This window comes from Hypanus sabinus, chromosome 8 (assembly GCF_030144855.1).
Source record: "Hypanus sabinus isolate sHypSab1 chromosome 8, sHypSab1.hap1, whole genome shotgun sequence".
NCBI classification, from domain to species: Eukaryota; Metazoa; Chordata; class Chondrichthyes; order Myliobatiformes; family Dasyatidae; genus Hypanus; species Hypanus sabinus.
Genome location: NC_082713.1, coordinates 89,542,298 through 89,569,645, shown reverse-complemented (window position 1 = coordinate 89,569,645; position 27,348 = coordinate 89,542,298). Strand labels below are relative to the sequence as shown.

The 27,348-nt window shown below is 43.6% G+C and overlaps 1 long non-coding RNA gene across 1 annotated transcript in view; it reads left to right on the top strand.

Annotated features, from left to right (window-relative positions):
- The first annotated feature begins 12,762 nt into the window (after nt 1-12,762).
- Nucleotides 12,763-27,348, top strand: part of LOC132397778 (uncharacterized) — a 35,689-nt gene continuing 21,103 nt past the window's right edge. The window contains exon 1 of the long non-coding RNA XR_009513444.1: nt 12,763-12,899. This is a non-coding gene — a long non-coding RNA (uncharacterized LOC132397778). The remainder of the gene's footprint in view (nt 12,900-27,348) is intronic.

The window sequence follows — 27,348 nt, the reverse complement described above, 5'->3', positions numbered from 1 at the left end:
AAATCTGACTGAAATTCACCACACAGAAGAGTTTGCTCAAATGCAGCGTGATAATCTTCACTGAAGTCCGGCTGGAACACTAGAGTCCCGATTCAGGGCCTGCCTAAGAAATCAGGTGGCAGTCTATGTGTTGACATTAACAATGAATCTGCAAAAAATGACCCGTCCCAACCTGGAATACACTATCTCATGCTGAAGTGCAAGGAATTCCATCTGCTGAGAGAATTCACAGTTGTTTACATCACAGCAGTTTGCATACCAACTCTAAATCAGCAATGGCATTAATAAGGAGCTGTCTTGCCAATCTGACAGTGCCATGATCGTAACCGATGATTTCAATCACACCAATCTTAAAATAGTATTTCCTAAATTTTGCCGGAATGTGAAATGCTCACAAGGATCAACAGTACCAGGTTTACACCATATTGCAGACACAGACAGGGTTCATCAATGCTTCACATGGGATCATCCGACTACCTGTCTGTCTCTAACTTAGGCCTACACCGGGGGTCGGCAACCCGCGGCTCCGGAGCCACATGTGGCTCTTTTACGTCTGTGCTGCGGCTCCCTGTTGCTTTGGGAAATAATTGGTTGTGGCGACCCTTTTCCTGGCACATCCGAACCGACTCACAATTAGATAGCCTACGGGGTTTTGCAAGCACAGAGCTTTGGAGCCTCTGCGCCATGGGGGGGGGGGCAGGTTGAGGGAGGCTTAAAAGTGAGGCTGAAGATTTCGAATAAAGTTTTTTCCTTCGACTGCAGTTACCGACTCCATGTCGTAATTTTAGCGCTGCGTGTACACACCGCTACATGGTCAGTATTTAATTAAAATGTATTTTATGTTAGTTTGTTAGTTTTTGAAATGTAAATCTAAATTTGAAGATTATGGTGATCTTGTACAATCTAAATAAGACGTCGTGGCGACCCATTTCCTGACACATCCGAACCGGCTCACAATTAGCCAGCGTTCAGGCTAAGGGAGATAGCCTACGGGGGTTTGTGAGTACGTGTCTTTTGCAGCATCCGCGCCCATGGGGGGCGGGTTGAGGGAGGCTTAAAAGCAAGGCTGTTTAGTTCGAATAAAGCTATCTTTGACTGCAGTTTACTGACTGCGTGTAGCACACCGCTACAACGTGTTTTTATCGCTGGCTGTCCAGAGGGGAGGTGCTGAAACGCTTTGTCGCGTGTCTGGAAGAAGTGAAAACTTTCCTGGGCAGCCAAGGGGCTTACCTTTCCTGAGCTGGAACAGCCAGAGTGGCTGGAAAAGCTACACTTCATGGTAGACATGACAGCGCACCTGAACACGCTGAACACAGCTCTTCAGGGGTAAGGACGTACAGCCCTGCACATGTTGGAGGATGTTTTGGCATTCGAGCGCAAGTTGACGTTGCTTGCCAGAGATTTACAGAAAGGCACAATGTCTCACTTCCCCAATTTGAGAGAGTTCAAACAAGGTCACGACATGATAAATTCGGGGTATTTACATTCTGCAATCATCGCAATGCAAACATCGTTTGGGAAACGCTTCTGTGAGTTCAGAGAGGAAAAAAACACATTATCCTTCCCGGTCACTCCCCTAAGCATCGATCCATCCCTACTGAATACGACTGCATTGTCAGGTGTGAGTCAACCTGAACAAGTATGATAAATATTTTAATTGCCTATTATTTTACGTATATTCATATGTTTTCATTGTTCAGTGAAATAGTCCTTTTATTTTTCAGGTTGACAGCTGGCTGACGTTATTTTTGGTTTGCTGCTGGCGGCAACTTTAAGTTTGGCGTTTTTCATAAATAAAAGAAGGACTCAAATAGCCGTTGAGTATTTTACTTAAAAGTAACCTTCAACCCAACGTCTTTTTTTCGGAGTTCAAAATGTTTTTGTTGCATGCAGAAATGTAATTTCGTTTTCTCTGCAGGAGTTCATCAATTTCATAAATGCAACACATTATAGTTTGTTTATACATAGCATAAAGGCAAAACAAAACGTTGTATGCAGTGTTATTTCATTTTAAATGTCAAACGGGTTTTGCGGCTCCCAGTGTTTTCTTTTCTGTGGGAAACGGGTCCAAATGGCTCTTTCAGTGGTAAAGGTTGCTGACCCCTGGCCTACACGCCAGTGATAATAACTAAACCAGTGACAGTATGGCCTGGAAAAGCTGTCTCATGGCTTTGAGTGCACAGACTGGACCCTGTCTCTAGTGCATGGATTGGATACTGTCAGTCATGCACAGACTGTACCCTGTCTCGAGTTCACAGACTAGACCCTGTCTGAAGTGCATGGAACAAATGCTGTCTTTTGTACATGGACTGGACCCTGTCTCTAGTGTAGGACTGGACCCTATATCTAGCGCACAGACTGGACCCTGTCTTGAATGCACAGACTGGATCCTGTCTCTAATGCATGGTCTGGACCCTAATGCTGGTGAATAGAGTGGACACTGTTTCATCTCCACGTCTGGACCCTGTCTCTAGTGCCTGGAATGAATGCTGCCTTTAGTACATGGACTGGATCCTGTCTCATCTCCACTGACTGGTCCCTGTCTCTAACGCATGGACTGGACCCTGTTTTGCATGCACAGACTGGCCTCTGTCTCGAGTGCACAGTCTGGACCCAGTCTCTGGTGCACAGATGGGACAATGTCTCTCGTGCACGAAGTGGACACTGTCTTGAGTGCATAGACTGGACCCCTTCTCTAGTGCACGGAGTGGACACTGTCTGTCATGCACGGAATGTACCCTGTCTTGTGTACGTGGACTGGTTCCTATCTCTATAGTGTATGGACTGAATGTTGTCTCTAGTGCACGGACTGGACCCTGCCACGAGAGCACGGACTGGAGCCCTTCTCTAGTACATCGACTGAACCCTGTCTCTAGGGCACAGACTGGCACCTGTCCCTACTGCACGGACTAGACCTTGTCTCGAGTGAACAGACCAGACACCATTCTAGTGCATGGAGTGCACCCTGTCTCTAGTACATGGACCCTGACACAGTTTATATTGCATGGACTGGACCTCTCTCTAGTGCATGAACTGGACCTTGTCTCTATTTCACAGTCTGGTCTCTTTCTCTAGTGCACAGAGTGGAACCTGTCTCTAGTGCATTGACTGGACACAGTCTCTAGAGCACAGACTGGTCCTGTCTCTAATGCATCAACTGGACCCTTTTTCTAGAGAATAGACTGTTACCTATCTTGAGTACACAGATTGGTCCCTATCTTGAGTACACGGACTGCTTCCTGCCTCCAGTGCATGGACTGGACCCTGTTTCTAGTGCATGGACTGGACGCTGCCTTTAGTGCACAGAATGGACACTTTCTCCAATGCACACACTGGACCCTGTCTCCAGTTCACAGGCTGGACCCTGTTTTTAGTGCACGGACTGGACACTGCTTTTTGTACATGGTCTGGACCCTGTCTCTAATGAACAGAGTGGACACAGTTTCGTGTGCACCGTCTGGACCCTGCCTGTCATGCACGGACTGTACCCTGTCTTGTGTACATGGACTGGACACTTTCTCTAGTGCACAGTCTGGACCCTGTCTCCAGTGGATCTTTCGTGCACAGAATGGACACTGTCACTAGTGCACGGACTGAAGCCTGTCTTTAGGGCTTTGACTGGATGATGTCTGTAATGCACGGAATGGTCCCGGTCTCTAGTGTACGGACTGGAAACTGTCTTTGGTGCACTGACTGGACACTGTCTCCAGTTCATGGACTGGTCCCTATCTGTAGTGCATGAAGTGGACCCTGTCTCTAGTGCATGGAATGAACACTGCCTTTAGCACACGGACTGGACCCTTTCTCTAGTGCACAGACTGGACCCTGTTTCTCATGCATGGTGTATTGTCTCTGTCTCTGGTGTATTGTGACGAGATCCGAAGGTTTATTCGTTATGGACTGTGCCTTTAAAAAGAGACAGAGTGTGTGTGCACTGATTCTGAGAGAGAGAGAGAGAGAGAGAGAGAGAGAGAGAGAGAGAGAGAGAGAGAGAGAGAGAGAGAGACAGCATGTTTGGGTTATACATAAGGTCAGCTGGCTTTTCAGACAGACACACAGGACAAACGGAAGATAGAAATACAAAAGAAATAGACACTGGATGAGCTTTGAGTGCCCACGAAAGGGTGGGTTTTGCTCACAGTGTGGACAAGGGGTGACCAGTGGAAAGCTATCAGTGTGTTTAACTCTTACCTGGGTTGATAGCTTTACCGCGTAAAGACGGTACCCATTTGTGTGGTCACAGTCGGTGACTTTAACAGGACTTCAGAGGAAGAATCAATGGCATCGGCTTACTTGGAAAACAAATCACCTCTCTCTCTCTCTCCTCAATTCTACTCAACTCAATATCACAAACTGAACTGACTTCATACCTATATCATCATAAGACTGTATCATTTACCACCTGAGCTTGAAGAAATGTGGGGTTTTATACATACACAAACTCTGCTAACCTGTTTGATTTATCTGGTTTTATATTACTATATTACATAGATACTAATAAATAGTGTCGTGTTTGTAGCAAAATCAGGTTCCAGGTGTGTTTCATTTCTGCTGGTTCTTTTAACCCGTTACGGGGTACGTAAAAGTATGGAGTGGACCCTGTCTTGTCTGCACGGAATGGTCCCTGTCTCTAATGCATAGATTGGACCCTGTCTCGAGTGCAGGGCCTGGTGCCTGTCTCTAATACACAGACTGAATCCTCTCTCTAATGCATAGACTGGACCCTGTCTCGAGTGCACGGACAGACCCCTGTCTCTAGTGCAGAGCCTGGACTACGTCTCTAATACACAGACTGAACCCTCTCTCTAGTGCGCGGACAGGACCTTGTGTCTTGTGCATGGACTGGACCCTGTCTTGCAATCACGGACTGGACACCCTCTCTGGTGCACTGACTGGACACAGTCTCGAGTTCATGGCCTGGTCCCTGTCTCTAGTGCACGAAGTGGACCCTGTCTCGAGTGAACAGATTGGACCCCGTTATAATGCACTGGCTGGCACCTGTCTCTAGTGCACAGACTAGACCCAGTTTATAGTGCATGGACTGGATGTGTCTCTCGTGCACGGACTAGGCCCTGCTCTATTGCACAGACTGGATCCAGTCTCTAGTGCACGGACTAGTCCCAGTTTATAGTGCATGGACTGGATGTGTCTCTTGTGCATGGACTAGGCCCTGCTCTATTGCACAGACTGGACCCAGTCTCTAGTGCATGGACTAGACCCAGTTTATAGTGCATGGACTGGATGTGTCTCTTGTGCATGGACTAGGCCCTGCTCTATTGCACAGACTGGACCCAGTCTCTAATGCTTGAAGTGCACCCAGTCTCGAGTTCACGGACTGGACCTTGTCTCTAGTGCACAGACAGGAACATGGCTCTCATGCACCTACTGGAGCCTATCTCTGATGTATGGAGTGGATGCTGTCTCATCTGCATGGACTTGACCATGTCTCTAGTGCACGGACTGGTCTCTGCTTTTAGTACACAGACTGGACCCTATCTCTAGTGCACAGAGTGGACCCTTTCTCGAGCACACGTACTGGACCCTGTCTGTAGTGCACGAACTGGAACCTGTCTCTTGTGCACAAACGAGACCCAGTTTGCGTTCCAAGCACTCACCCCTGTAGCCACCAAGTGCCTGTTATATTCCACATCAATACAGCCATCTCTGTTACTCTGGACCAGCACCAGCTGGTCTCTAAGGCAAAGTGATTAAGTGCGGATGCCATCTCCCTTGCTCTCCGCATTGCACTGGAGCACTAGAGCATATGGACACTTATAGCATATAACAATTACAGCATGGAAACAGAACATCTCCGTCCTTCTAGTCCATTTCCCAATGCTTACTCTCACCTAGTCCCACCTACCTGCACTCAGCCTATAACTCTCCATTCCTTTTCTGTCCGTATACCTATCCATTTTTTTTTAAATGACAAAATCAAACCTGCCTCTACCACTTCTACTGGAAGCTCATTCCACAAAGCTACCACTCTCTGAGTAAAGAATTTCCCCCTCGTGTTACCCCTAAACTTTTGCCCCTTAACTCTCAACTCATGTCCTCTTGTTTGAATCTCCCCTACTCTCAATGGAAAAAGCCTATTCACATCAACTTTATCTATCTCCCTCATAATTTTAAATACCTCTATCAAGTCCCCCCTCAACCTTCTACACTCCAAAGAATAAAGACCTAACTTGTTCAACCTTTCTCTGTAACTTAGGTGCTAAAACCCTGGTAACATTCTAGTAAATCTCCTCTGTACTCTCTCTAATTTGTTGACATCTTTCCTATAATTTGGTGACCAGAACTGTACACAATACTCCAAATTTGGCCTCACCAATGCCTTGTATAATTTTAACATTACATCCCGATTCCTATACTCAATGCTCTGATTTATAAAGGCCAGCATACCAAAAGCTTTCTTCACCACCCTATCCACATGAGATCCCACCTTCAGGGAACTATGCACCATTATTCCTAGATCACTCTGTTCTACTGCATTCCTCAATGCCCTACCATTTACCATGTATGTCCTATTTTGATTATTCCTACCAAAATGTATCACCTCACACTTATCAGCATTAAACTCCATCTGCCATCTTTCAGCCCACTCTTCTAACTGGCCTAAATCTCTCTGTAAGCTTTGAAAACCTACTTCTTTATGGACAACGCCACCTATCTTAAACCAGAGTGCTTTTCATCGAATACACTTCTGCCTTCAGCATCATTCTCCCCAACAAGTTGACTGTTAAACTACACCATAAGTAATATCATCAGGGACTCTACATCAATTTGCAACCGGGTTCTGGACTTTCTTAGCAACCACACCCTGACATTCAGACGAGGCAAGTAGACATCACCCTCCCTGACCCTGTACCCCAGTGCACTGCAGGGATATGTACTGAACCCCCACTTCTTTACACTCTTTTCACCCCTGCCTGTGCTATCAACTCCATCATCAAATTTGCAGATGACTCCACAGTGACTGGATTAATTACAAAAGACTGAGAAGAGATGCAGAAACTGTCTGAATGATGCAGTAAGCTTAACCTTTCACTCAACATGAAAAAAAAAGAATGGCTATTGACTTCTGGAAATCAAGAAGGTTTGAACAAGCTCCACTAGCTAGAAATGGTGAAGCAGTGGAAAGCTTTAAGTTCTTAGGGGTGAACATCACAGAGGAGCTCTCTTGAACCACCAACACCTCCTTGATAGTAGGAAAGGCTCAGCAATGCCCATACTGTCTTAGGAGTTAAAGAGAGCAAATCAGCCCCAGAAGCTGCTGGTGAACCTTTACCGATGAGTAATTGCGAGCAGACTGACCTACCTACAAGATGGGTCAAAGCGCATTTCAGTGAGTGATCATGAATTCACAGAACATCATTGGGATACAACTACCAGATATGAAACCATCCATAATCCAAAATGTCTACAACAGGCTTGTAAAATCATGACAGACTCATCCCACCCCATTGGTCAATCTCCTGCTATCTAACAGGTGATACGGAAAGATCTCTGCAAGAATATCCAGACTGAAAAACAGCTTCACTGTGCAGTTGAACAATGTCCCACGCCACCCACACATTGTTCAGATGCACTATGAACAATCTTTAAACACAGTACACGGGAACATGCAATATTTAGTTTCAATGGGACAGCTACCTTGTTTTGACTTTAGAGCTCTTTTTTTAAATCTCATCTTTTGTGATGCTATTTTATAATGAATTATTGTATTCTATAATATGGGCAGGTACAAAATTGAATGGGGCAGCCACTGTTTCTTTTAGAGTCATTTGTTTTGAATTTATTTGTAAATGATTTGAAATGTAGTCACTGTGTTTTCAGTAATTGAATTCCCAGAATGCTGTTTTGCAGAAGGGAGCAGCACTGCAATCTCATTGTCATCAGAAATGACAATAAACCTCTAATTATCTAACTACAGCACAGAAACAGGCCCTTTGGCCCATCTAGTCCACACCAAACCATTTAAACCACCTGGTCCCATCGATCTGAGCCTGGACCAGTCCCTCCATACCCATCCCATCCATATACCTATCCAAACTTCTCCTAAACATTGAAATCAAAATTGTATCCACCACTTGTGCTGTCCATACTCTCACCAGCCTCTGAATGCAGAAGTTTCCCCTCTTGTTCCCCTTAAACATTTCACCTTTCAACATTAACCCATGACCTCTAGTTGTAGTCGCACCCAACCTCAGTGGAAAAATCCTGCTTGCATTTACCCTCTCTATATGCTTCATCATCATGTATACATCCTTCAAACCTTCCCTCAGTCTTCCATGCCCTAGGGAATAGAGTTGGAGATCTATTCAATCTTTCTTTTTAACTGAGGTCCTTGTAAATTTTCTCTGCACTTTCAATCTTATTTACATCTTTACTGTAGGTAGGTGACCAAAACTGCAGACAATACTCCATATTAGATCTCACCAATATCTTATACAACTTCAATATTACATCCAGTTTCCTGCACCCTCTGGACATGTTGGTGTGTTTGAGACGGCGGGCAGAAGAGCACATGGCTTTCAGGTGGAATCCATGGACCGGCAGGTTATTCTCTCTTTACCAACACTGACTGAGTGTAATGAGATTCTGAATAATCGCTCTGAAATCCCCACACTGGAAGCAACACTGCATCATGCACATCTGAAATGAACAGGAGTTACAGGGAGATAGTGACCTTAAGAGTCAGGAGACAGGTAGTTGGCTGACTGTCAGGAGAGGGAAGGGGAATAGACAGAATGAGCAGAGCACCCCTGTGGCCGTTCCCATCAACAATAAGTATACCGTTTTGGATACTGTTGGCAGGGATGACCTACCAGGGACAAGTTGTAGTGGTTGCGTCTCTGGCACCGAGACTGGACCCTCAGCTCAGAAGGGAAGGAGGGAAAAGAGGAGAACAGTAGTGATAGGGAATTCAATAGTTAAGGGGACAGATAGGAGGTTCTGTGGAAGAGATCGAGAATCCCAGATGGTCTGTTGCCTCCCTGGTGCTAGGGTCCGCAGAATCTCGGATCGAGTTCTCAGTATTCTCAAGAGGGAGGGTGAGCAGCCAGATGTCGTGGTCCATGTAGGGACCAATGACATGGGTAGGAAGAGTGAGGAGGTCCTGAAAGGTGAGTTTAGGGAGTTAGGCACAAAGTTAGAGGACAGGACCTCCAGGATAGCAATCTCAGGATTGATACCAGTGCCACGTGCAGGGGGCTTAAGAAATAGTAAGATAGTGGAGATCAACACATGGCTGAAGATGTGGTGCAGGAGGGAGGGCTTCAGATTTATAAGGCTGCAGTTTTCCAGGGAAGGTGGATGTTGTCTATATGGACTTCAATAAGGCCTTTGACAAGGTTCCGCACGGAAGGTTAGTTAGGAAGGTTCAATCTTTAGGTATTAATATTAAGTAGTAAAATGTATTCAACAGTGGCTGGATGGGAGATGCCAGAGATGGAGATGTTAGAGCTAGTTGTCAGGTTGGAGGCCGGTGACTAGTGGTGTGCCTCAGGGATTGGTACTGGGTCCAATGTTGTTTGTCGTATACATTAATGATCTGGATGATAGGGTGGTAAATTGGATTAGTAAGTATGCAGATGATACTAAGATAGGTGGCATTGTGGATAATGAAGTAGGTTTTCAAAGCTTGCAGAGAGATTTAGGCCAGTTAGAAGAGTGGGCTGAAAGATGGCAGATGGAGTTTAATGCTGATAAGTGTGAGGTGATACATTTTGGTAGGACTAATCAAAATAGGACATACATGGTAAATGGTAGGGCATTGAAGAATGCAGTAGAACACCTACCATACCAACACTCTGGAAATGGTCGTCACTCTGTCTTTGAACCATGCCCTAATCGCTATATCATCAAGTAAACGTGGTACGGCAGCAAAGCCCCAGGTTTCCCTGCACTTGTCCATGTGGAGGGCTCCACATGTGGGGACTACAGAGAGTACCTGTGATGTCGTGTCTTTCATCAGACAAAAGATGATGACAAAATGGGCCCTTCGGTTGAGGATACACTCTTTCTGAAGACTATGCAACTGGGAGCCTATAAAGATGAGGACAATAGCTGGGTAGCTCCCCTGCCACCTTCCCAACAACATGTCACAAGCAGCAGACAGTCTTTCTTCACTGAGCCACTCCTTAAACAAGAAGCCTGAGATGAAGGATCATTTCATCTAATTCATGGAAAAGATATTCCAGAACGGCCACACACAGGCAGCTCCTCCTCTCAGTGAAGACAACGAATGTTGGTACCTCCCTTGCTTTGGGGTTTACCATCCAAAGAAACCAGGCCAGATTTGGGTGGTCTTTGATTCAAGTGCTCAACACAAGGTAGTCTCACTGAATCAGGTCCTCCTGACTGGTTCGGACCTCATCAACAGTCTTCTTGGGGTATTTATCCGCTTTCGTACGGACTCCATTACCATCACAGTGGACGTACAACAGAAGTTCCACTGTTTTGTCATCAGTCTGGGAGACAGAAATTTCCTGCGATCTCTTTGGTATCGAGACAACAACCTGGAAAATGACATCACAGAGTATCGCATGAAAGTGCATGTCTTTGGGAATAGTCCATCGCCAGCAGTCGCCATTGACTGTCTCAGACGAGCTGCTGCAGAAGGGGAGAGGGAGTTAGGCAAGGATGCAAAGCAGTTCATTGAAAGAGACTTCTACGTTGATGATGTAAAGTCCTTGCCCACATCAGAGGCTGCTATTGACTTGCTCAAAAGAACGCAGAACATGCTGACTTGCTCCAACCTCAGGCTACATAAAATACCCTCAAACAGCAGAGAGGTCATGGAGGCATTCCCCACTGAGGATCACGCCAACGACCTTAAAGATTTGGATTTTAGTGTTGACTCCCTACCTATACAGCGCAGACTTGGACTTTCCTGGGACTTGACACAATCCTATTCCAGGTGGCAGAAGAAAGGAAGCCGTTCACTCGCCAGGGGTTATTATCAACAGTGAAGAGCTTGTATGATCCATTGGGTTCATAGCACCTGTTACTATATGAGGCAAGGCCTTACTTCAAGAACTCTCAATGGAGACAAATGATAGGGATGCTCCATTACCTCCAGACAAAGAACTATGGAAAAAGTGGAGAGAATCCTTACAAGAGCTTCAGCACCTGAAGATCCCAAGGCCATGTACAAGTGTGTTTCCAACAGAGGCCCAGCATAAGGAACTCCTTGTCTTTTCAGATGCTTCTGATAAGGCAATAGCTGCAGTTGCCTATCTAGAGATCTGAGGTGCAGAGAGGAACTGCCACATAGGCTTTATATTAGGCAAGGCAAGATTAGTTCCACGTCCAGAACAAACCAGACATCAGTTAGAGTTGAGTGCTGCTGCGATGGCTGTGGACATGGTGAAGCTCATCTCCTTAGAGATTGGCATTGAGTTTGATGCAGTCACTTTCTATACAGGCAGCAAGGTAGTTCTGGACTACATTTACAATGAAAAGCAGAGATTCTACATTTATGTCAACAATCTGATCCAGAGGATCAGGAGGGGCATACAGCCACAACAATGGCATTATGTGTCCACTGAACACAACCCTGGGACCACGCCACAAGGTCCATCCCTGCAGCCCGTCTGAAAGACACCACCTGGTTTACCGGGCCTGCGTTCTTATCTCATCCAGAGAAAACTTATCTCAAGACAACCGTCTTTGAACTAGCAGCCCCAGAACAAGACAAAGAAATTCGCCCGCAAGTGACAGTGCTCACCTCCACCACCCAAGATAGCTGACTTGGATCTCAGCGCTTTGAGCACTTTTCTACCTGGAGCGCTCATACTAGTGCCATACCTTGTCTCAGACATATCGCATGCCTCTTCAAGAAGACCTCAGAAGACTCTACAGGAAGCTGCAAGGGATGGCATCATTGAGAGACACCATACACAGTGGAGGACCTCAGTCAGAGCAAAAATGTCATCATTCAATCTGTGCAGCAGGAAACTGATGCTGAAGGAATGGAATGCATCAGGACCCTAAGGACAGTCCTCTGAGGATGCTAGATCCATTTTACTGATGAGGTGACAGCCATTGTGAACAAGTGCCCTTGTCAACAGATGCAGAAGATCCATTCATCCTCAATCCTGGCATACTGCTCACAGAAAAGCGGCCCTTATCCCATTCCCCCAGGTGAGTTTGACAGCAAGAACCTGTACAAGAGACAGTGGCGGCAGGAGCAAAGTCTCGCCAGTACCTTCTGGGACAGATGGCACAAAAAATATTTGTTTACCTTGTAGTCACGAAGGAAATGGACGCCCAGTAGGCCAAACATCTCACCAGGACCTGTGGTGCTCATGAGGGATTGTCAATCCAAGAGAAATGACTCACCTTTAGGAGTCATAACTCAGGTATTTCCCAGCAAGGACAGAAGAGTCCGTAAGGTTGAGGTGAAGATCAACACAGGTGATGGAACAAAGCTGTTTCTCAGGCCTGAGCCTGAAGAGGTCCTGCTGCTCTTCCCTGAGGAATAGGAACAAGGGACTTGTTCATTCCGAGGTTAACTGTAAAGTGTTAAATTGTGATATCTAGGGATACCAGGCAGGGAGTGTGCTGCCTCAGTAGTCAGTTATTTTTATTTGTTATTTAGCACCCTCTGCTGGTGGTTTTGTATAACAGTCATGTAGTTTATGTGATCTGTGTCACTAGTTGATGACATCATCAGTAGGTATTTAAGCAGTTCTTTATGTTAGAGCTGTGGGAAGTTCCTGCTTTTTCATTCTGACGTTTAGTACTTTGAAAGCATTGGAATTTTACCCCACTGCCAGTTGCTACATTAAAGAAAGTCAACTTGGGACATCTTTTTCAGTGTAGTAATTGGGGAGGGTGTATATTTGCCTGTCAATTCATGCAAGGTGTGTGAAGAGGACAGGAAAGTTGAGGTGAGTGTTGAAACTGGTTCAGAATTCTAATGGCTGAAGGGTAACAACTTTTCCTGAACCTGATGGTGTGGGATATAAGGCTCCTGTCCCTCCTTCCTGATGGAAGCAGTGAGAAGAGAGCATGTCCTGGATGGTGGGGTCCTTGTGACAGCTCTCCTTATTGGTGTGCTCAGTGGTGGGGAGGGCTTTTAACTGTGATGAACTTGGTTGTGCCCACAACTTGCTCTCGGCTTTTCTGTGCAAGGGCAATGGCGTTTCCATTCCAGGCCACAATGAAAACATTTGGGATACTCTGCACTCTGCATCTGTAGAAGTTTATTGAAGTTCTAGATGACAGACTGACTCTGCACAAACTTCTAAAACAGTTGGGGCAATTTCAGTTTTCTTTGTGGTGGCATTTACTTAGTTGTTATCCAGTTTGGTAGTCCTAATCCTGATGGAAGAGGGTTGGATGTGTTATAGGAATTTTTAACAATGCTTTGTACTCTTCATATCCAACACACCCAGTAAATGCCACAAAAATGGGGAGGGAGGCCCTGGTGATCCTCTCAACAGTACTCCAAGTGCAGTTTGACCAATTTCTTATAAAGCTCCAATATTACATCCTTGCTCTTATATTCTAGACCTCTCCAGATGAATGCTCACATTGCATTTGCCTTCCTCACCACTGACACAAGCTGCCAAGTTAACTTTTAGAGAGGCCTGCACAACTTCCTTTATACCTCCGATTTTTTAAATATATTTTCTCCCAGTTTAGAAAATAGTCTACATTTTATTCCTTCTAGCAAACTTATTATGAACAAACTCTGGTCACTGACAGTCTCTACATTGGAGATTGTCTTCCCTTTGCTCTGACATTTCCAGTGCACATCATGACAGAAGGACTCACTAAGTAATAAGCCTAGCAGAGATTGAACATTGTTTTGACATTGGCTTGGTTTAGATAAGAATGTCAACTGTTCTCAAATCCACGTTCTGAGTTTCTCAAGAGGTAATGTGTTCTGAATGACTATGTTCTGTTTTTTTTTACTTTGTACTGTCACAACCTAGCATTATCTTCTGACTTTTGAAAATTGCTCAAAATGGAAAGACAATCATACACAATGAATGCTGAAGTTCTGTGTACTTGTCAAAAGAAACCCTTTAGTGTTGGTCTTCTTTGATTTGACTTAGCACCTAGGGCAAGATTTAAGGAGTTTCTTGTGATTTGCTTTATGTGCATTGCATTTAAAGTAAACAATTGTTTTTCCTCTGTGCAGCACACTAGAGCTGTTGCCTCGTAGTGCCAACCACTAGCATTCAATCCTGACCTCAGATGATACCTGTGTGTCCTCTGGGTGAATTGACCCCCTCTCACATCCCAATGTTTTTAAATGGGATTAAGATAGCATTAGTGTAAATGGCCAGCAGGGACTTGGAGTGCTGAAGGGCCTGTTTGCATATTGTATTTCTCTCTGAAAAAAGATAGTAGTTCCTTGGGCAATCCAGTTACTTACTTAACAAGCATGAATTTTGTCACAAGCATGTAAAAATACAAAACAATCTGAATTTCCTGCGATCATGATGTTCTAGATTTCCTATAATTGTTCCTTAGCAATAACTCTCAATACAATCCAACAGATAGAATTCCAGCCTCCAACAATTCCTGAATCCATACATTTGGGAATCTGGTTACTTAAGTTAGATCTGTCTGAGGATAAGTGACTGCATTCATTTTAATGCAAAGTAATCGTTGTAAAGAAGTAGCATTAGTATTTGACAAAATTGCACTTTATTGAATTTACTCCTTTCTTTGGGCTTTGAGTATTTAATTTTAAAAAATATTTATTAATTTCAAAAGCAAGTGTAACTTCCTGATTTTGAATGTTTCTGAATTTGAAGAAACATTCAATGTTGTTGACAGCTAGTCAAGTCACATGAAATGTATTAGCTGTCTGCCAGTGCTTTACTTGTATGTTTTAAGGAGTGGATAAAATAGGTGGGAAGTTCATACCATGGGATGTACACTTGTATAACCCTCAGGTTCTGTCGGCTGTGTAAGTCTAGGGAAGACTCTCTCCCTTTCTAGGAAATATTATCTCTGATCCCACCAAATGTATGAGGTTGATGAGCAAAACCTCCTGTTTGTGTGGATGCTGTGTGATGTGTTACCCTGTTGCAAATCAGTACCATGAAATAACAGAAAGTACACAATATACACAATTAAATGATTTAGTTTTATAATTCTTAATTTGACTAAAGGGTTAGTAAAGTAAAACAAAAAGAAAAGGGGCTATTTTAATGAAACAGTCTAATGTGCACAAGTTGGAGCTCACGACTTCCCTTCCTTTGGTCCTCCATCAATTTCACCGGGCTTCATCAACTCCCAGCCCCACTCCAAGTCCACTCCTTTCTGGTGTTTGCAACCTCTCTGTTCTGACATCTTCTCTCCCCATCATCCGCCAAATGAAAGACCCAGATCACCTCAGTCTCAGGCACACAACAAGAAAAAACACTCCCTTCATTGGACGGCTCACATTCCAAAACCCCACTATCTCTAACCATAACCCAAACACTGCTGCTACAGAACAATCATTACATTAGCAGTGCTTCTACAGAAAGACCATCACGTCAACAGAGAAACCTTTCCCAGGGTGTTACACAGAGGAGGACCTCATCCGCAAAACTTTGCTACAGGGAAATCCATCTGTCAAGAGCAGTAAGAAACAGAATTGAGAGCTTACTGCTGCCAGCTCATTCACAGCCATTCAACGTCAAATTGTTCTGTAGCTCTTCTATCTCAAATCACAATCTCCGGAGATAAATCCCTGCAAACATGACAGGTGCTGCATCTGCCTCTATACCTGCTCCCTCAACACCATTTGGGGCCCCAAGTTGTCTGCCCAAGTGAGGCAACACTTTACTTGACTGTTTACTGTTGGGGTTGTCTATTGCACCCATTATTCCTAGATGATTTTAACATGGTGCCGGTAACTGGCGACTCTGCCAAGCAAACTACCCTCTGCACTATCCTGTACCCGAGAAACCCTTCTAAACCTCCAATTTGCTACATCTAGTAAGATCAACAACACCCTGGCGAAGTTATTGACTCAGCTGGAGATCATCGATGCACCAGAATTGCTTCAACTCCAGACCATACCGGGACCCGATCATCGAGGTCTGGTCCGAGGTCCACCACATTCCCGGAGACCCGCGGCCTGCTACCATGTCAGAGCGCCTGGAGACACGGCCCATTCCGACCAGCAGCTCGTCGAAGCAAGCGAGCACACAGAAGTGATGTCAGAGACCTCAAGATACCCAGACGCTTCCCAGGAGCGACCACCGTAGAGCCTCGTTGCCGGAAGTGAGGCCTCCGCTGCCGACCTCGGAAATCGAGCCCGGGGCTCAGCTGGATCGGAGGCCTCCGCAACCGTGACACAGTTCACGGTCTTGTTTCAGCCAGCAGCCTGGACCTCTGGGATTAAGTTTTGGCTTCGGGGCCTGACCCGATCGACAGCCCAGGCCCCCAACAGTTGGAAGTGGCACTCGGCCTGACCTGGAGCACCCAACGTTGCGACCCGCCGATCGATCCCCGCGGGATGCGTCCACCAAACTCAAAGAGCTGCCAACAACACACTGCATCGATGGAAATCTGGAATGATGCACTATTTACTGAGGAAGCATGGGAAAAGAGCTGGGCTGCTGCTCAGATTGAAGAGGAGGGGCTTTAGGATCCCTCTGTCCACCATTTTCTTTTGTACTTCAGGGAGCGCGAAGCACAGAAACAGATATCACTGTGATGATTGTACGCTCTAGTACCAATTGTTTGGTGACAATAAAACATTGTATTGTAGTGTCCTGACACAGTTTGGAGAACTGCTTTGTCAAACACCTTTGTTCTGCCTGCTGCAAAAGGCAGGATCTTCTGGTGACCTTCCATTTCAACTATTTCCTATTCCCATTCCAACGTGTCTTTCCACGGCCTTCTCTACCACCATGATGAGGCCACTCTCTGGTTGGAGGAGCAACACCTTGTATTCCATCTGGGTAGCCTGATGGCATGAACATTGATTTCTCCACGTTCCAGTAATCTCTACCCCTTCCCTTCCTTTATCTTTTTCTATTTCCCCTCCTGGTTATCCTCTCACCCTTTCTCCTCAGCTGTCCATTGCCTCCCTCTGAGTTCCCTCCTCCTTCTCTTTCTTCCATGGTCCACTCCTATCAGATAATTTCTTCTTCAGCCCTTTACCATTTCCACCTATCCCTTCCCAGCTTCTTACTCTATCCCCCCTCACTCCACCCCCAGCCACCCACCTTCCCCCTCACTTACTCACCTATCACCTGCCAGCTTGTGCTCCATTTACCTTCATATTCTGGCTCCTGCCACCGCCCTTTCTAGTCTTGAGTGTGAAACTCCAACTGTTCAATTTCTCTCCATAGATGCTGCCTGACTTGTTGGATTCCTACAGCATTTTGTGTGTGTTGATCACCATAAATCATGCTAGGTATTTCCCTCCTAATGAGAGATTGAGTACATGAACACCTGTCAGCTGATGAGATAGGACCAGCATTGAATTTCAAAGGAGCCAGAGTAATCGGGTGAGTCAGCCATACATAGAACATAGAATAGTACAACACATTACAGGCCCTTCGGCCCACAATTTTGTGCTGACCTTCAAACCCTGCCTCCCATATAACCCCCCACCTTAAATTCCTCCATGTACCTGTCTAGTAGTCTCTTAAACTTCACTAGTGTATCTGCCTCCACCACTGACTCAGGCAGTGCATTCCACGCACCAACCACTCTCTGAGTGAAAAACCTTCTTCTAATATCCCCCTTGAACTTCCCTCCCCTGACCTTAAAGCAATGTCCTCTTGTACTGAGCAGTAGTGCCCTGGGGAAGAGGTGCTGGCTGTCCACTCTGTCTATTCCTCTTAATATCTTGTATAACTCTATCATGTCTCCTCTCATCCTCCTCTTCTTCAAAGAGTAAAGCCCTAGCTCCCTTAATCTCTGATCATAATCCATACCCTCTAAACCAGGCAGCATCCTGGTAAATCTCCTCTGTACCCTTTCCAATGCTTCCACATCCTTCCTATAGTGAGGCGACCAGAACTGGACACAGTACTCCAAGTGTGGCCTAACTAGAGTTTTATAGAGCTGCATCATTACATCGCGACTCTTAAACTCTATCCCTCGACTTATGAGAGCGAACCCTCCATAAGCTTTCTTAACTACCCTATCTACCTGTGAGGCAACTTTCAGCGATCTGTGGACATGTACCCCCAGATTCCTCTGCTCCTCCACACTACCAAGTATCCTGCCATTTATTTTGTACTCTGCCTTGGAGTTTGTCCTTCCAAAGTGTACCACCTCACACTTCCCTGGGTTGAACTCCAGCTGCCACTTCTCAGCCCACTTCTGCATCCTATCAATGTCTCTCTGCAATCTTCAACAATCCTCTACACTATCTACAACACCACCATCCTTTGTGTCATCTGCAAACTTGCCAATCCACCCTTCTACCCCCACATCCACAAAAAGTAGAGGTCCCAGAACCGATCCTTGTGGGACACCACTAGTCACAACCCCCCAATCCAAATGTATTCCCTCCGCTTTCTGCAGGCAAGCCAATTCTGAATCCACTTGGCCAAACTTCCCTGGATCCCATGCCTTCCGACTTTCTGAATAAGCCTACTGTGTGGAACCTTGTCAAATGCCTTACTAAAATCCATATAGATCACATCCACTGCACTACCCTCATCTATATGCCTGGTCACCTCCTCAAAGAACTCTATCAAGCTTGTTAGAAATGATCTGCCCTTCACAAAGTCATGCTGACTGTCCCTGATCAGACCATAATTCTCTAAATGCCCATAGATCCTATCTCTAAGAATCTTTTCCAACAGTTTTCCCACCACAGACATAAGGCTCACTGGTCTATAATTACCCGGACTATCCCTACTACCTTTTTTGAACAATAGGACAACATTCGCCTCCCTCCAATCCTCCGGTACCATTCCTGTGGACAACGAGGACATAAAGATCCTAGCCAGAGGTTCAGCAATCTCTTCCCTTGCCTCGTGGAGCAGCCTGGGGAATATTCTGTCAGGCCCCAGTGACTTATCCGTCCTAATGTATTTTAACAACTCCAACACCTCCTCTCCCTTAATATCAACATGCTCCAGAACATCAACCTCACTCATACTGTCCTCACCGTCAGCAAGTTCCCTCTCAGTGGTGAATACCGAAGAGAAGTATTCATTGAGGACCTCGCTCACTTCCACAGCCTCCAGGCACATCTTCCCACTTTTATCTCTAATCGGTCCCACCTTCACTCCTGTCATCCTTGTTCTTCACGTAATTGAAGAGTGCCTTGTGGTTTTCTTTACTCTACTCGCCAAGGCCTTTTCATGTCCCCTTCTTGCTCTTCTCAGCCCCTTCTTAAGCTCCTTTCCTGCTACCTATATTCCTCAATAGACCCATAGGGTAGGCGAGTAGGGTAAAGGAAAACCCCAAGGCATTCTTCAATTATGTGAAGGTGGGAAGGTAGTGTGACCATCATTACAGAATTGCCCAGGACATTGCATAATGTGGGTATATAATGTGGGAATAATCTAGAAACTGGAGAATCATGATTCAGACCATTGATGAGGTCAAGGCAAGAGCACCTGTACAATTCTGGTCACCACACTATGGGAAGGATATTGAGAGGGTTCAGATAAGTTACACTGGGACCTTGCCCAGACTGGGACATTTCCCTCATGAGGAAACACTGGATTTGTTTACACAGAGGCTAAGGGGAATCTGACGAACATATCAAAATTTTGACAGCAGAGATTGGAAATATAGAAGACTTTCCGAGATGCAGATATATCTAAAACGAAAGGGCACAGATTTAAGATAATGTATTTTAGTAGGTCAGGGACCTAGAAGGCCAAATGACTGATTTCATGCTGTCTGACGAGCTTTACAAGTGTTTTGTTATCAAAAATTAAAACACACAGATTTGACAGTAAGTTTATGACGTACTTGGCAGTTGGTTAGGAGATGGGAGAAAGCATGGATGTACGTGCTTTATATTCATTTGTGGTTGGAAACACAAAAATTGTAGCTGCAGCACATTCTTTTCAGTTTCTGAAATTAAATTCCATTGAAGTTATTGGAAATGAAGCTGGAGGAGAGTAGAAAGTGCCAGGATGAATTTCTCAGCATTGAACAGCCATTATGGGTTCCAGGTGAAGTGACACTTGTGAGGCATTGAAGTTGTTTTACAACTTGGATGAAAGAATAGAGAATTTCCAGTCAAGGATATCCAGTTCTCATTATGCTTGGGAGTGCAATATTTTGTAAATGAGTGTACAGGAAGTGAGTAAATAATACTTATAGATTACCTGAGCAGCAAAACCATAGAAATGATGTTCTGTGCATAGGGTTGAACATCCCACCATTTACTCAGTAGCTGGGCTGTTGAAAGGCCCAGAACCTGAATCGATACTGCACTTCACCTGTATCCTTCCTGCAGTGCAATGCTGACACTGGTAAGACTCATTTAGCTTTCAAAATCTGTAAATACCTCTATATAATTGAATGTGTTATATTACTTTTAGAACTTGCATTTCTATTTGCTTGTGCAGGACTAGTATTCTATTTCAGACTTGATATTTACAAACAATTGGAATGTTCACCCTTTGCTTTCTGTAGCTGCTCAAGTATTATTTTCTAACTAAGATAGATAAAATTGAAAACTAAATGGATTAATAAATTTAACTAAGTGCCTTGAAGTGCTAATTGTGTCAATAAAGAGATTCTCAGATTATGAGCAATTCTTCTATTGTTTTATAAACTTGAATTAGTTTAAAAATAACACCTGTAAACAATTTTGAGAAGAACCATGAAGCTGGTTATGAGGTAAATAGCCTTTGCCACTGTTAAATTTATCTGGGATGTCTCTCTCAATCGATCAACCTGGACTTCAATGTGAATATAAATGTGCATTGTGAATTCTATATCCTTCATACTGTCGGCTGGGAGAATATTGCTGTTGGCTTTTAAACTGATTGAGTGACTGATACTCTGCTGTGAACTGGATTGGTATTATAGCGGCAAGGTGAATGTCATTGCTGTCTATCACTAAGCTTTATTGTTAATGCAAAGGAATTCCCAAACTTCAGAAAGTCTGCAAAACAAGATAAGTTCTTGTCCCCTTTATCTACTTGTAATTTCACAAATTCACAGCTGTTGGCACTTAGTCACTCAGCAAGTGCTAATATAAAGAAGTTTGAGTGGAATGGCTACTTTGGGAACAAACAACGTGTGAATGCACAGGGGTACGGGGGGAATCTGATCCATTGGCTCAAGAGGCTGCGGTGAGGGAGTGGAGGCTAAGTTGAGGTTATTCAAGTTTTAGTTTCTTTCTTTCAAACTAGAGTAGCAAGAATAGATCCCAGAGGAGTGGTGTGAACCTTTCATATATTGTGGGAAACTTGGGAGACCTTCAGTCTCCCTAATTGCTAAACTGTGAAAAATGCATCATGGAGCAACTCCTTACAGACGACAGTAGGGACCTGGAAATGGAACTGGACTCATTTTGCAGAATGTGGAGCTCAATTCAATTGTAGTTGAATTGTCATTTCAAGACAGCATTACTGTGGGGTCAAGGTGCTAAAATACAATACCAATAGTCATTACAGAATAAAGGACTCCCAATGTCCATCCCAAACTAGTTTGATTTCCCTGTCCTTGCACATGCAAGTGAACAAACACATAGAATATCAGGAAAATACAATGATGCAAAATATGCATGTGCAAAGTCCAGACGCCCCCACCTCACCGATATCATATGTCCACCTGTTCCCACGCCTACTAGATGACACTGTGGTTTTGAGGCCCAGTTCTCATGTATACGAGCACAGATAGAAGATTAGTAAAAATACAACGATGCAGACCCCTGAGATCACCTCTCGACCTTCCCTGACACCCACTAGGTGATATTGCAGCTTAGAGGCCCAGTCCTTGCATATACAGGCACGTATAGAATAATTAGTAAAAACACTACCAGACAATCTATAGAGTCCAGACTCCTCAGTCAACCACAACTGGGTGCGCTATCCCCAGTGGAGCTCAACGGCTCGGACACATCACCCGACAGCTGAAAAGCAGCTTACAAGTGTCAAAGCTCTGCAGCTGACCACAAGAGAGCTTGTCTTCTGCTGAGCAGAACTCTGGGAGAGCAGCTCCAACCCCATTCTGGACACCTTGCCACACCGCTCACAGCGAAGAGTAACGGCTTCATCCCCTCACTCTGGGCAGCCGCAAACAGGCAATGCCACAGCTTCAGGCCTCGTCCACAAGGGCAGGGAGCTCCCCAACCATCCGCCCCTGCTCTCATGCAATAAATCAGTGGATTGAACTTGCGGTATATCAGATTAACAATGCCCAAAAGGTCTTGCGAACACAACAAAACCGACCACAACGGCCACTTGCTATTTGACTGTAAGCCTCCATTGACTCAGGCAGCAGCACATTGCACGGATCCTCCGTTACCTCCGCCAGCCAGCGACCCGCTGATGGTGCAGACCTGCAGTACTTACAGTTTTTAATGCGTAGCAGGATCTTTAGATTGCTAAAGTACGTTTAAGCAGAGCAGTAGCACCTTCTGTTGACCCCGTAGGTGCTGCTGCAGCCAGTCTTGCCGCCATCTTGCCAGGAGATCCGCCATAGTTAGCAGCTACAGGGACAGCTCCTAGAGTCATAGGAGAGGGAAAGGGAACAGACAGACAGTGCAGCATTCCCGAGGAGTTCTCCTCAATAACTCTTTGGATACTGCTGGGGGATGGGAGAAACTATCAGGGAAAGCCACAGTGACCAGATCTCTGGCTTTGACCAGCTTTCAGTTATTTTGAAGAAAATAGAATATTGAAAACAAGTGGGAGATGTTGATTGGTGGATGATAATGAGCCATTTGACAAGGTCTCACAGGTTATGCTAGTCCAGAAGTTTAAGGCATCTTGGATCCAACGCATGCTTGGATTTTTATGAACAGACAGACCTTGGGGTTCAAGTGCACCATTTCCTAAAAGTGGCATAGGGAGATGAATTGGTGAAGAATTTGTATGGTATGCTTTTGTTCATCAGTCAGGACATAGAATATAAGAGTTGGGAATTTATGAGCAACATTACACTGCCTATTCTCCTCACTGCATTATAGGAGGTGGTAAAGAGAAAATTAACCAAGCTGTTACCTTCACCATTATAGGAAGAGTTCAGATCGGCTGTGGAGGAGAGGAGAGACCTGACAGAGAGGTATAAATTACAAGGGACAGAATCTCTTTCACAAGTAGTCAGAATCTTTTTCACAGGGTAGGATTGTCAAAAACAAGAGGTCATAGGTTTAATGTGAGATCAGGGAATTTTTAAGATGCAATTTGAGGGAATTGGCTTTACATAGTGGTTAATACTGTGTTCATTAAGAGGGAGTGTACAGAGCACAGCAGCATGCAGGCTACCCAGCATGCAGGGTATGTCATATCCAGAATTATTTCCAGGTAGATGATTGGTAGCAGACAATTTCCTTCCACGCCACTCTGACATATTGGAAAATCACACAAGTCACAGCAGTAGTTTGCCTTCTGCCAGAAGAGATCACCAGCTGGTAACGGGATGCGGCTGGATTCGAACTTGGGATTCGAAATTGGATCTCGCCCCAAAGTCCAGCATTGATACCACTACGCCACCAGCCGGCTCTAACTGAACTTTATTGATAACCTTGCTTGTATAGTATGTGAACTCCCATGTGCGAGCAGCTAACTGAGTGGAATAGGATTAACCTGTTAACTACCACAACAGTTGATATCTGGAACCATCTGTTAGAGGAAATGGTGGAATCTAATACAATCACTGTGTTTAGGAAGTAGTTATACTGACTGTTAAACAGGCAACACAGAAGGATAAAGACAAATGGGATTCATTTATATGGGCAAAAAGCTTGGCATGAAAATAGTGAGCTGAGGGCCCAGTTTTCATGTTCCGCATTGCAGACTCTATAGCAAACTCAGTCAGACAGCACCAGAGGCAAGGGTTGAACTGTGGTCTCAACACTGTTAATAACTATTCCTACTGTATCACTAGATGTGTTTATATTAATTATCAAGTAAATTTATGGAGTCAGCTGGAGATGCTTATGGAGTGAGTACTGTTTTGGATTCGCTCCATAACCTTTACTTTTTTTTAACCTTTGATCACCCTTATTCAGCTTATTTTTACCTATACCGAAAGTTTCTTTGTTAATTATTTTTGAACTTACTGCCAAGAGTTTGTTGTGAACTTTTGAAGATATGCAAACAGAAATGTCTCTCAGGTCTAAGGGACGGGATCCCGGACGCAATCAGAACGGTAACGGAAAGAAGCAGGCTCCGCCACAACAAACTCAATTAACTTATGAATTGTTTATGGAGGTTTTGGATAAAAAATTTGATGAACTACAACAATTTTTTAAAGAAGATATAAAGGGTTTTCAAGAGTACATGGTTAAGACGGATTTAGTAATTAAACAGCAACAAGCTCTTATTGCGACTCTGCAAGAAGATGCTCAGAAGTGAGATTTGACTATTGAAAAACTGCAACAGGATTTAATTTCGACCATTAAGCTGATGGAAGCCCTTAAAGCCAAGAGTGACGATTTTGAGAATCGGTCCAGAAGACAGAGCTTACGTATATTTGGTCTTCCAGACGGCATAGAAAAAGATGACCCTTCGAAATATTTTGCTCAACTTTTAATAGACGCGTTTCCAACGATTTTCCCGAATAACCCTCCTTTATTGGATCGGGCACATAGAATTCGGCGTCAATCACCGAGTGCTACAGACAAACCTTTGGTGGTAATTGTCCGGTTCCATTATGTACATGACAAAGAACAACTTATACGAGCAGCTCGTCGGGCAGGAATGATTAAATTCAAAGAATTCTGCTTCCGCCTGGTCGAAGACTTTAGCCCTGACCTTTTAAAAAGAAGGCTTCTTTTTAAACCATTGATGGCTGAATGTTATGAGAAAAATCTGAAACCTGCGCTTCTATACCCTGCGAAGCTTCGAATCTCTCCGTCGAATGCTCCACGCCAGGTTTTTCTTTCAACTTCAGAAGCGAGAAAATATCTGGAGGAGAACTTCCCTACTGCTACAGACACCGGTCTCTAATAAACGAACAATTCTGATCGTGTAAGATGGTTCTCGATCTCTTAAACCAGAATTAAAATCTGGTTATTGGTGTAGGTTCATCCTATACTTTATACTTAAGTTAAAGTGCGTTTTCGTCATATTAATTGTTTTTGCCTTATACACTTTAATCATTATACTACATACTTGTCCATTAACTTTGTTCCTTCGAAGGTATATTTTTAATTCTTTGAAAGTGAATTTTTCTTTGATTAAGATGGTGGTTTTTTGAAAAAGATTTTTGGTTTTGCTTAAGATGGTGTTATTTATTTTCTTTCTTTCGTCTTCTTCCTACAATGCATCGCTTATCATAGCTTAAATATTTTTTGTTTTGTCTGGGCTAGAGCCCGATTTATAATTTTTTTTTAGTGACTATATTTTTATTTTTTTTTACAACTAACTATACTTAGAAATATGGTTTTTATTATAACGATTTTAATTTTTAAAGTTGGGGTGATTTTTTTTATATATATCCTTTATATATGTTCTTCAGCTGACATGGGAGTAGGATTAGTCTTACTTTTTCCTTTTTTAAGTCATATGTTGGCTTTTTCTCTTTTTCTTGGGGGGTGGGGGGATGGTCTGTTTTCTAATTCTATTTTTTTTGCACCAGTTTGTGTTAGTTTTTTTATTTGGGCTGTTTTTGAACTTCAAATATGTCTGTGTTGTTGTCACTTCCGGGTCTTCTCTTTACTTTTGTTCCTCTTCCGGGTGCATGAGTTTATAAGTTGGTTAACCCTTTCTATACCAAAGGGTTGATTTTAGAATTATGGCTCAGACCATTAATTTTGTGTCTTGGAATACTAATGGTTTAAATCATCCAATTAAACAAAAGAAGATTTTCAAAGTATTCCAAAGACTTAATGCTCATATCATTTTTGTACAAGAAACTCATGTGGGGAAGGAGGACAAATTTCGTTTTTTTAGATTTTGGAGGGGTCAACAGTATCACGCAAATTCGAATGCTAAAGTAAAAGGAGTTTCAATTTTTATTGACTCCTCTATTCCATTTGTTCAACATGATATTTTTTCGGATCCGAATGATAGATTTTTGTTAATTATGGGTTTACTTTGTAATAAAAAGGTTGCTTTGGTTAATGTTTATGCTCCAAATGTGGATTGTCCTGACTTTTTTAAGTCCTTATTTACCTCCTTACCCAATCTAAACGAATATAAGTTAATAATGGGTGGTGACTTTAATTGTTGTTTAAATCCTCTGATGGATAAATCTTTATCTATTCAGACTTTTCCTAATAAGTCGGCCACTTGTATTAACTCTTTTTTGACTGACAATGGAGTTTTTGATATTTGGAGATTTCGGCATCCTAAAGACAAAGAGTTTTCTTTTTTCTCACATGTTTATCACTCTTATTCGAGAATTGATTATTTTTTTGTAGACTCTTGTTTTATTCCATTGGTAGTCGGTTGTAACTATGATATTATAGCTATCTCTGATCATGCTCCATTATTACTTTCTATGAAATTTACGGATACAGCTTCTAATGCCAGACAATGGCGATTTGACTCTACCTTGTTGCAAGACTCTGACTTTATAAAATTTATGGAGCAGATCGACTTCTTCTTTTCTACTAATTCTACAGATGATATCTCCTGCGGAACACTTTGGGACACTTTTAAAGCGTATATACGTGGACAGATTATTTCTTATTCTGTTGGTTTGAGGAAACGCACTAAGATGGAAACTCTTTTATTGGTTGATAAAATTAAAGAGATTGATAAGAAATATTCGATTGCTCCTAGTAAGGAGCTGTACAAACAAAGGGTTGAACTTCAAATGGAACATAGTTTATTACTTACATCCTCGATTGAAAATCAATTAATGAAAACTAAATCTCATTTTTATATACATAGTGATAAATCTGGTAAACTGTTAGCTAGTCAATTGAAGAATGCTTTGGTTAAACGTCAAATCACTAAGATTTGTCAGCAGAATGGGAATCTGACAGTTAATCATGATGAGATAAATAAGGCATTTCAAGACTTCTATACCTCCCTGTATCAATCTGAATTTCCTCAAGATCATAATACCATGTCTGATTTTCTTGAGAAATTAAATTTTCCAAGACTATCATCTGATGATCTTTTAATATTGGGTACTCCTATTACGGATGTAGAAATTAAAGGGGCTATTTCCTCAATTAATTCTGGGAAAGCACCGGGTTCAGATGGTTATGCAGTTGAATTTTTAAAATTTTTTTCCGCTACTCTTTCCCCTTGGTTAGGTAAGGTTTTTGAG